We start from the raw sequence: 11,211 nt of genomic DNA, 5'->3' as shown, positions 1-11,211 counted from the left end.
TTTAGAAAATACCTTCCGGTCTACTTTAGATGGTGTAGCACCACTTAAACACAAAAAAGAGAGACAGAAAAAACTTGCGCTGTGGTATAACGACCAAACTCGTACTTTAAAGCAATTAGTACGAAATTTTGAGCGAAAATGGCGATCAACCAAAGTGGAAGTATTCCACTCTGCTTGGAAAGACAGTATTGTTGAATATAGAAGAGAAATTAATAAAGCCCGCTCAGAGTATCTGGCCTCTCAGATCGAGATTAATAAAAACAACCCTAGAGTTCTCTTTAGTGTTATTTCTAAACTGACTAAAAATCAGGCAGGTACTGATCCTCAGATTCCAGCAATCCACACTAGCAATGCTTTTATGGACTATTTTGATAATAAAATCGAAAATATTCGGGACAAAATTCAACAGATAAATAGCACATCTTGTCTGTCATCTGGTGTGGCTGATATAGAACAAAATCCAGCTACCGAAGTCAGGTTGGAAGTTTTTAACCCACTACATCATTTAGAACTGGAGAAAATTATCTCCTCATCAAACTGCACAACCTGTACACTTGATGCAGTTCCCACAAAACTATTAAAACAGGTATTACCAGACATAATTAAACCACTATTAACAATAGTAAACTCATCATTAAACCTGGGGTATGTTCCCAAAGCCTTTAAACTAGCAGTAATTAAACCTTTGATCAAGAAACCAAATCTTGATCCTAGTGTACTATCTAACTATAGACCTATTTCAAATTTACCATTTATTTCTAAGATTTTAGAAAAGGCCGTGGCCCAACAACTTGGCTCTTATCTGCAAAGAAACCAGATCTATGAAAAATTCCAATCTGGATTTAGGCCTCATCATAGCACTGAGACAGCTCTAGTTAAGATAACAAATGATCTGCTTCTTGCCGCTGACCAAGGCTGCGTTTCTTTACTGGTACTTCTTGATCTGAGCGCAGCTTTTGATACAATAGATCATAATATCCTCCTAGAAAGATTAGAGAAAATGGTCGGTATAACTGGAACTGCCTTATCATGGTTCAAATCATACTTGACCGATCGTTTTCAGTTTGTGAGGGTAAATAATATACCCTCCAATTATACAAAGGTTAGATATGGAGTTCCACAAGGCTCTATCTTAGGACCGTTATTATTTACGTTATACATGCTCCCCCTGGGCAAAGTTATTAGAAAACATAATGTTAATTTTCATTGTTATGCAGACGACACGCAGCTCTTCATATCAGCCAAACCTGATGACAAACAGAGAATAAAGAAAATGGAGGATTGCGTAAAAGATGTGAAATCATGGATGTCACACAACTTTCTTCTATTAAATAGTGATAAAACAGAAGTTCTTCTATTAGGCCCTAAAGCTGCTAGAAATAAATTATCACACCTAATGTTGAATCTGGCCGACTTCTCAGTCACACCTGGTTCAACAGCTAAAAATCTTGGCGTTATCATAGATTCAGATCTAGCATTTGATAAACACATATCTAATGTTACTAAAACAGCTTTTCTACATCTCCGTAACATCGCCAAGCTAAGAAATGCTTTATCCTTACATGACGCAGAAAAATTAGTACATGCCTTCATTACGTCAAGGCTAGACTACTGTAATGCGCTACTGTCAGGATGTTCTAGCAGTAACTTAAATAAACTTCAGCTAGTTCAAAATGCTGCAGCCAGGGTCCTTACTAAAACTAGAAAATTTGACCATATTAGTCCAGTCCTATCAGCTCTTCACTGGCTTCCAGTCAAATTCCGCATAGACTATAAAATTCTCCTGTTAACGTATAAAGCCCTACATGGGCTCGCTCCTGAGTATCTGAGAGACCTTATCTCCTATTATGAACCACCACGATTACTTAGATCACAGGGTGCTGGCTTCCTAGTAGTTCCCAAAATTCAGAGAAGCTCTGCAGGAGGAAGAGCTTTCTCTTATAAAGCGCCCCAACTCTGGAATAATCTCCCCGATAATGTTCGGGACTCAGACACAGTCTCAATCTTTAAGTCTAGACTAAAAACTTACTTGTTTAGTTTAGCTTTTGGTAGTTAATGTTAATTCCCTTTAGATAAGGCTGCAGATCCAGGGGTTCATGGACATAGTGAATTGTGGGTAAACTGAGATGCTGGTGCTGCTGTCACTCACTACATGCAGTCACTCAGGTTTGTGGACGGTGGAGTGGGTGAATGCCAGTGTCTCAGGGAGCCTCCATGTCTATGTTACCTTCTGGCTCTCTCCCTTTAGTTAGGCTGTCATATTCAGACCTGCCGGAGTCATTAGTCACACTCTGATAATCTTTTACATTTTCTGTTCTTCATAAATCCAGTCTAAACTAATTCCTAAATCTTTCCTTCCTCCGAGTTACTGACTGTCCACCGGTCCGGCCCAATACTGATGGATGTCCCACCCTCAAGTCCCCCTGTCCCCCTGATTGACCAGACTGATGGAAGTTTCTGGAACGCAGCTTCTCCACTACAGATCACATCCAAATCTATATGAACTCTAATTGTTTCCACTGTTGATTATACACACCTGAATATATTAGAACTGCGTGGATGTAAAATTGACTTTTCAATGTTTAACTTATAAGTTGTCTGACCAGTGGTAGGATGGTCCCCCCTTTAGATGTGAGTCTTGGTCCTCCCGAGGTTTCTTCCTCCTCCAGCTCTGAGGGAGTTTTTCCTTGCCTCAGCGCTCACGGGGGTTCTGTATATTCTGTATATTATGTTCAGTGTTTTGTCTGATTCTCTGTGCTGTGATTCCCATTTTTGTAAAGCTGCTTTGTGACAACATCAGTTGTAAAAAGCGCTATATAAATAAATTTGATTTGATTTGATACTGTGATACTGTGAAACTATGATACTGTGATACTGTGAGACTGTGAAACTATGATACTGTGACACTGTGATACTGTGACACTGTGATATTGTGACACTGTGATACTGTGACACTGTGATACTGTGAAACTATGATACTGTGAGACTGTGAAACTATGATACTGTGATACTGTGACACTGTGATACTGTGATATTGTGACACTGTGATACTGTGACACTGTGAAACTGTGATATGGCGACACTGTGATTATTGTGATATTGTGATTATCAGGGTGTCCAGTAAATTTGTCAGTGTTAACCTGTGACTGAAGGTTCTGGTCAATAATTCTACAAGCATCCTGCCTATAAACTTATATAATGCGATAGCAGAGCAGGTGCTGCAGTTATTGGGCCCTCCAGCTGTGCAGCATCTGGGTCCATCATTTGCTTTGCTTTCAGCGCACGTTCAGAACAAAAAGCAGCAGCCGTGATAATAATAATGACTGAGATATGAATTAAATCCCGCGGCGCCTCTAGCATTCCGGCCGGGATATAAAGTGGGAGGTGGAGGAGGAGGTGGAACAGCAGGGCTGAGCTGGTCCAGTTGTTGCTGTGAAGGGATGATGAGACGCTGCTCTGTCCTCGCGGTCTGGCTGCTGCTGCTGCTGCTGCTGGGTGAGGTGAGTGATGAGTGTCTCCATGTTTCACTGCATTTACAGTCCCTTTCCTCTCAGCTTGTTTTCAGCCCATTAGTAAAACACGTTCTATGTTAAATGAATACATTTTATTATTATTTGATTATTAGTGGAAGTGTGTACTGCATGTTGTTCTTTACATTGTACGTAAATTTAATGACAAATGGACCAAAGTAAACGGCCCAAAACTTGGAAAAGTGTCTGGTTCCATTAATTTACATTAAAAGTAAAGTAGGTATTTTCCTTCTCCTGTAAAGTTACCATTCTGGAGGTGATAAAAAATGATAAAAAAAAAAATAATATAATTTAATATAATATAATATAATATAATATAATATAATATAATATAATATAATATAATATAATATAATAAAGCAATGTGTCTTGCACACTTACAAAGGTTCTTCAAGGGTTCTTTAGTACAGAGAATATTCATGATGGTTCTTTGTGTGGTGAAACGGTTCTCCAGATGGAGGCAGAATGTGCTGTATAAGCTTGTAACAGGCATGACATCATAGCAATAGCAGAACAGTGACTTTATCTCAACGCAAAGTGCAATAAATGCAGTAAACACTGGTAAATCACTGTAATGTATGGCCTCAAATGTCTCAGTACTTATAAATATATATATATACACAATGTCAACACTAAAATATTATATAAAATACAGCCATTATCAATATGGTTGGTTAGTGTAGTGGGTAACTCCTCTGCCTTCTGTGCTGTAGACTGGGGTTCAGTGCCCCGCCTGGGTAACCACGCTACACTACACCAATAAGAGTCCTTGGGCAAGACTCCTAACACCACCCTCACCTACCTGTGTAAACTGATCGCACTGTAAGTCGCTCTGGATAAGAGCGTCAGGTAAATGTCATCAATGAAATATTCAACTGAGAATGATCAATAATTGAAATGAACAATTCTACCAATGTGTGTGCGTGTTTGCTGCTTTGTAAGAATTCAGTGCAGTACTAACACAGTTCTTTATTCAACTCTTCAAATTCTATATTTTTCCTGTCAAACCGCTCAAAAAGTTCTTATTACCCTGCACCCTTAAAGAGGAACTCCGCCAGGTTTTCCTATTTGTATAATTAAGTGGTTAAGATGTAAACAGAGCCGTTCAGAGCAGTTTGGTGTGAAACGCTCTGTTCATGAGAAATTTGCCGAGTCAAATCTGTTCACAGTGGTGATGATGGGAACCAGACATCCACCTATAAAAGCTCCCTCATTGCTAGTTAGTTAGTTAGTTTTGTGATAAATTGCTGGTCTAAAAAACAAAGAAAACTCATTATTCCAGATTTTCCACTATTTTCCATCATCAACATTCCATATAGACTCAGAAGACTCGTGTGGGTTCTGTGGTGGTTCTGGATGGTAAATATTATGCCTATGTTCATGTTGTAGTCATGGTGACCTGAATGACTTTGGGAGTTACTTGAAAACAGAAGACAGTGTGAAGGTGTAAACATAGTCAGGAGTGCTCTGTGTGTGTCTGTGTGTATATGTGTGTGTGTGTGTGTGTGTGCGTGTAGGATGAGTGTGTGTGTGTGTGTGTGTGAAGGATGAGTGTGTGTGAGTGTGTGTGTGTAGGATGAGTGTTTGAGTGTGTGAAGGATGTGTGTGTGTGTGTGTTTGTGTGTGTAGGATGAGTGTTTGAGTGTGTGAAGTATGTGTTTGTGTGTGTGTAGGATGAGTGTGTGTGTTGATGTATGTGTGTTGGGGGCTATTGGGAATGATTATGTAACCCTGTCCTTGGTCAGTTCCAGGATATGCAAACCCAGAGTCACTCAAAGATCTGACTGTCAGTGGATGACCTGCCAGCACACACAGCTGTGGTCAGTCTACCAAGATGTTAAAGGAGACATGCTTTAATGTTTAATATAGATCTCTGAACTCTTTAAACATCAAAGAGCATAAAATACGTAGCACCTGAAGAGGCGATAACATGACGTGAGGTCACGCTGCGTCTTGTGTCGTTCATTCTTAATTGATTTTGCCAATTTGTTTATTCCTTACAATTAAACAGGCTATTTTCGTTACTGTGTCTTTAAGACTAGATATGTATGTAAATGAGCTCTGTTCAGAGTGGCTGTCCTGTATTGTGCCTCAGTCAGAAAGCAGTCAGAGCTGAAACACTTGTATCTTAAACATAAATGGGTGGGACTAAACTGCTGTGGGCTGAACGGGTGGGACTAAACTGCTGTGGGCTGAATGGGTGGGACTAAACTGCTGTGGGCTGAATGGGTGGGACTAAACTGCTGTAGGCTGAATGGGTGGGACTAAACTGCTGTAGCTGAATGGGTGGGGCTAAACTGCTGTAGCTGAATGGGTGGGGCTAAACTGCTGTAGCTGAATGGGTGGGGCTAAACTGCTGTAGCTGAATGGGTGGGGCTAAACTGCTGTAGCTGAATGGGTGGGGCTAAACTGCTGTAGCTGAATGGGTGGGGCTAAACTGCTGTAGGCTGAATGGGTGGGGCTAAACTGCTGTAGCTGAATGGGTGGGGCTAAACTGCTGTAGCTGAATGGGTGGGGCTAAACTGCTGTAGGCTGAATGGGTGGGACTAAACTGCTGTGGGCTGAATGGATGGGACTAAACTGCTGTGGGCTGAACGGGTGGGACTAAACTGCTGTGGGCTGAACGGGTGGGACTAAACTGCTGTAGCTGAATGGGTGGGGCTAAACTGCTGTAGGCTGAATGGGTGGGACTAAACTGCTGTGGGCTGAATGGATGGGACTAAACTGCTGTGGGCTGAACGGGTGGGACTAAACTGCTGTGGGCTGAACGGGTGGGACTAAACTGCTGTGGGCTGAACGGATGGGACTAAACTGCTGTGGGCTGAACGGGTGGGACTAAACTGCTGTGGGCTGAACCGGTGGGACTAAACTGCTGTAGCTGAATGGGTGGGGCTAAACTGCTGTAGGCTGAATGGGTGGGACTAAACTGCTGTGGGCTGAATGGATGGGACTAAACTGCTGTGGGCTGAATGGGTGGGGCTAAACTGCTGTGGGCTGAATGGGTGGGACTAAACTGCTGTAGCTGAATGGGTGGGACTAAACTGCTGTGGGCTGAATGGGTGGGACTAAACTGCTGTGGCTGAAAGGGTGGGGCTAATCTGCTGTAGCTGAATGGGTGGGGCTAAACTGCTGTAGGCTGAATGGGTGGGACTAAACTGCTGTGGGCTGAATGGGTGGGACTAAACTGCTGTAGCTGAATGGGTGGGACTAAACTGCTGTGGGCTGAATGGATGGGACTAAACTGCTGTGGGCTGAATGGATGGGACTAAACTGCTGTGGGCTGAATGGGTGGGACTAAACTGCTGTGGGCTGAATGGGTGGGACTAAACTGCTGTAGCTGAATGGGTGGGACTAAACTGCTGTGGGCTGAATGGGTGGGACTAAACTGCTGTAGGCTGAATGGATGGGACTAAACTGCTGTGGGCTGAATGGGTGGGACTAAACTGCTGTGGGCTGAATGGGTGGGACTAAACTGCTGTAGCTGAATGGGTGGGACTAAACTGCTGTGGGCTGAATGGGTGGGACTAAACTGCTGTGGCTGAAAGGGTGGGGCTAATCTGCTGTAGGCTGAATGGGTGGGGCTAAACTGCTGTAGCTGAATGGGTGGGGCTAAACTGCTGTAGGCTGAATGGGTGGGACTTAACTGCTGTAGCTGAATGGGTGTGGCTAAACTGCTGTGGGCTGAATGGGTGGGGCTAAACTGCTGTAGGCTGAATGGGTGGGGCTAAACTGCTGTAGGCTGAATGGGTGGGGCTAAACTGCTGTAGGCTGAATGGGTGGGGCTAACTGCTGTAGGTTGAATGGGTGGGGCTAACTGCTGTAGGTTGAATGGGTGGGGCTAAACTGCTGTAGGCTGAATGGGTGGGACTAATTAGTGTTTCTAAATAGTGTTAGTAGAAGTGCAAGGTGGGTGTTTCTAATGAAGTGGTCAGTTAGTGCAAATAGGGAGAAAAGCAGAAACATTTCTCAGATCAGTGGTAAAATCTGACTCTTTAGGACCAAAATCGTTTAGAAGTCAAAGCAAATCCCAAACCCATTCAGTGGTGCTGAGGTCTGGACTCTGGGGTGGTCAGTCCATCGTCCAGCTTCTTTGTTTGATGTGTCCGTCTCCTTTTCTCAGTGAGGTTCTTCTTGATCAGCTACACGTCCTTTCAGACCCACAGCGCTGAGTGGTCTTCTCACAGTGGAAGGATGGACAGAAACACCTGTGGATGTTTTCAGATCTGAAGCAGCTTGATGTTCAGCTTTAAGCGCTGTTTATCTGATGGGTGTGGAATATTTGCTGATTTTGTTCTGTTCTTCTCTAGCGCACCTGTGGAGCTCCCCTCACTACGATCTCTACAACAGTTAATGAGCAGCCGTCCAGCACAACAGCATCAGTGTCCAGCACAACCATGATGATCTCCAACACCAGCCTCTCTAATGTTCAGAGCACCAGCAGCTCCATCCTCAACACTACCACCAGCCCCGTCTCCAACAGTTCATCTCAGCGGCCTCAAAACACCACCACAGCTTCAGGGTCCACCAGCCTGAATACCTCAACCTGCGCAGTCCACTCACTGAGCTCCTCTAGACCGCAGGTCTCCAACAGGCCTATAAACATCAGCGCAGTGACCAACAGTCCTCCTTCTGGTGGTCCTGCAGTGCGGTCGGGCTGTGGTGGGTGTCTCATGGGCTTTGTGCTATTTGCTCTTCATTCCACAGCAGCCACAATGCTGTGAAGAGAGACTGTCATCACGGAGAGAAGCCTGTCTGGAAGTGACCTCTGCCTACAAATCTGCTTCTTCTTAGCTAATGCTGGTGGGGTGGGGGGGTGCAGGGGTTTGCATCACCCCCTGATTTCAGGAGAGCAGCTTTTAAAAATGATGAAAACGAATCATTCTGAACTTTTTAATAATTTAAATGTAGAAGAGACCAACATGTGTTTGTTTACGTCTCAGTCTCGTTTCTTATTGTTACCCCTTGTTTTTGAGTGTTGCCCCTTGTTCCTGAGCTACAGGGTAGTGGTTGAGATCTTCCTCTGAAATGAGACCCTCTAATAAAAGAGCATCACTTCATTAACAGCTACTAGCGCCACTCTGTAGGCGACCCTGCCCGTCTGCAGGGACAGCAGAGGAGGGGGAAGTTCAGCTCCTCACTGCTGGGCTTTAGTTACATTTAGGGGTCAGACGCCTTCAAAGAGGGGGGCAGTTATTTATTATCACCCCCCCTAATTCTTCAGTGATATGAAGCTGAAGTCAGAGATTCTCCAGATTCTCGTTCGATTGGTTTTCATTTAAGGTGGAACGGGTGATTTAGCTCCTGTGACATCAGCACGGCTAAAGATTTTTATGCGTGTAGTGAAGAAAAGGGCCATAATATGTTGAAACCACATTAAACTGAGTTAATATGATGTTTATTTTATTTTTAACAGAGAAAATTCCCACATTTGTGGGTTTCTTTGGTCTCTTGTTCTCCGTCTCGCTGGTTTTTCTTTATTTCTCATATCTCTCCGTTTGGAGGGTCATGTAGCCCCAACACTTCACCCACCCCTCTATCTCAACAGGAATCAGGAACCCCTACACCTAGACATGAACACACAAACGGAGGGGTAGGGCTGAGTGGTGGGGCGAGGGTGTAATGGGACTGGGCCACAGATCCAGTTTGTATTTTTATATTTTGAAAATCTGCAGTAGCCACTCTGTTACAGTGACCACTGTATTCTCATTACACTGATACACTAACATCATTACATTTATGGAGCCTCATGCGGCTCCTCCACTGCCCTGTCGCGGCTCCATAGCTGAATCAGATCAGCAGGTAATAATAAAATAATCCTCCTCTACAGTAAAATAAAGCTCTGCTGATCCTTCAACACAGTTTAACAGTAAATGGTCTTAAACGCTGGAGTTAATGTAGAACTGCTGATTCACCCTTTAACCCTGAAGATCAGCGCAGACGGCTGGTCACCATAGCAACGCAGACGACAGTCTCGCCCAGCTGGTAGCTACATAACGGCAAAGAGAGAGATTTAAGACGGACATCGATGATTTGGAGACGAATGGACTTATTAGTGTTTATAATCACTCCAACTGGTTTCCTGATACGTTTAATCTGCAGAGAGAAACTGAACCTCTGAAGTCACGAAGCTGAAGTCGGTTTCTCGTTCACCAGCATCTTATTCTAATTCTCCTGTTCCACCTTAAATGGTGCAGCAGTTATATTCTGGTACCTCAAGGCCCATTTAAGGTGGAACGGAAAATTTGAAAAGGAAGCTGACGAAGGAGAAGCTACATCAGACGTAAAAAGTTCAACGTTAAGAGACATTTTACAAGAAACTTCCACTTTAGAGGAAAAGTTTCCTGCTGGTGATGTGAGAAAAGCGTCTACAGCTGAGCTGAAGATTAAAGCAGAGCTGATTAATATTTTCAGCCTACACTAGAACATCAGCACGCACTGAGACACAGTACAGCCGAGATGGATGTACAGCGCTGCGGCTCTCAAGGTGGTTTGGCTTTTGTTGAAGGGATAAAATGGCTGTTCTTAACGTTTGGGTTGTGAGTCCTGATCTATGCAGAGTTCCAGGCCAGTTCTGAGCCTCAAAGCAGCCTAATATTGATTTATTAGTAATTAGTAGTGAAACTAAACAATAATCTGATACAATAATCCTGTTCTTTTTATTTTTCATTGTCGTATTTATTTTAAAAGCACTCTGAGCTGCATTTGTAGGTATGAAAGGTGCTACATAAATAAAGTTGTTATTATTATTATATTTCAGTGTGTGACACAATCAGTTACTGAGCCACACATCAACAATCTGATTGGCTGCTGCTCAGCTCATTTGCATACCGCATGTCCAGAAGGACAGATGTGTCATTATAGCCCTGAGTGACGCTCTGTTTGATGTAAATAAGCAAAACAAAAGAAAAGAAAATAAACAGACAAATCATTTCACATGGTGTCATCGGTCATCTTCGGCCACACCCCGCTGTTTACAATTCAGCCCCCAGACTAAAACCGAGCTTTAATGTGGCCAAGAATCTCCACATTATTAAAAATGATCATTTAACAAAACTACGTTAGGAATGTGCTCATTTCAAATGACTTTTCTTTTGCAGAAATCTGAAAAATGAAATGTATCTGAATATAATGAGGACATATTTGAAATGAAAAGAGCTTTAAAAACTTTAATAAACTTTAAGTCACTCTTCAGTCACACAGAACCCATTGTTTTTGCAGATTTGTCCACAAGAAAAAATATTTAAAGTGTATGTTTTTATATTTAAACGCGTGTCAAACTCACAGTCGATGCTGAAATCCACTAAAATGTGTTTCAGAATATTTCACCTGCATTTTTTCTAATACCTGTGTTTTCTCTGACAAAATAAACAACTACTCTGCAGATAAACAGCTGTCTGATTTTAATGTTCAGGTGCTGACACTGTTGGTAATGAAGGTTCTGTTCAGGTACGTTTCTGTTCATCCAGGTCCAAACAGCGTAAATGTTCTCTCAAAGCTCCAGCAGTGGTTTTAAGGTCTGATTGTGAAGCTTAAATCAGTTTATTTCAGGAGAAAAGTTCGTATTTGTACCTTTTCATAACAAATATACCTTTTCATATTAACTAAATAGGTTTTAAAACACATTTATTAATAGTTAATAATATTCCACACAGAAACGTTCCATGTAAAATAACTGTGAACG

The sequence above is a fragment of the Pygocentrus nattereri genome, chromosome 14 (genome assembly GCF_015220715.1).
Source record: "Pygocentrus nattereri isolate fPygNat1 chromosome 14, fPygNat1.pri, whole genome shotgun sequence".
Classification (NCBI taxonomy): Eukaryota; Metazoa; Chordata; class Actinopteri; order Characiformes; family Serrasalmidae; genus Pygocentrus; species Pygocentrus nattereri.
Note: the sequence above shows the minus strand (reverse complement) of the source record.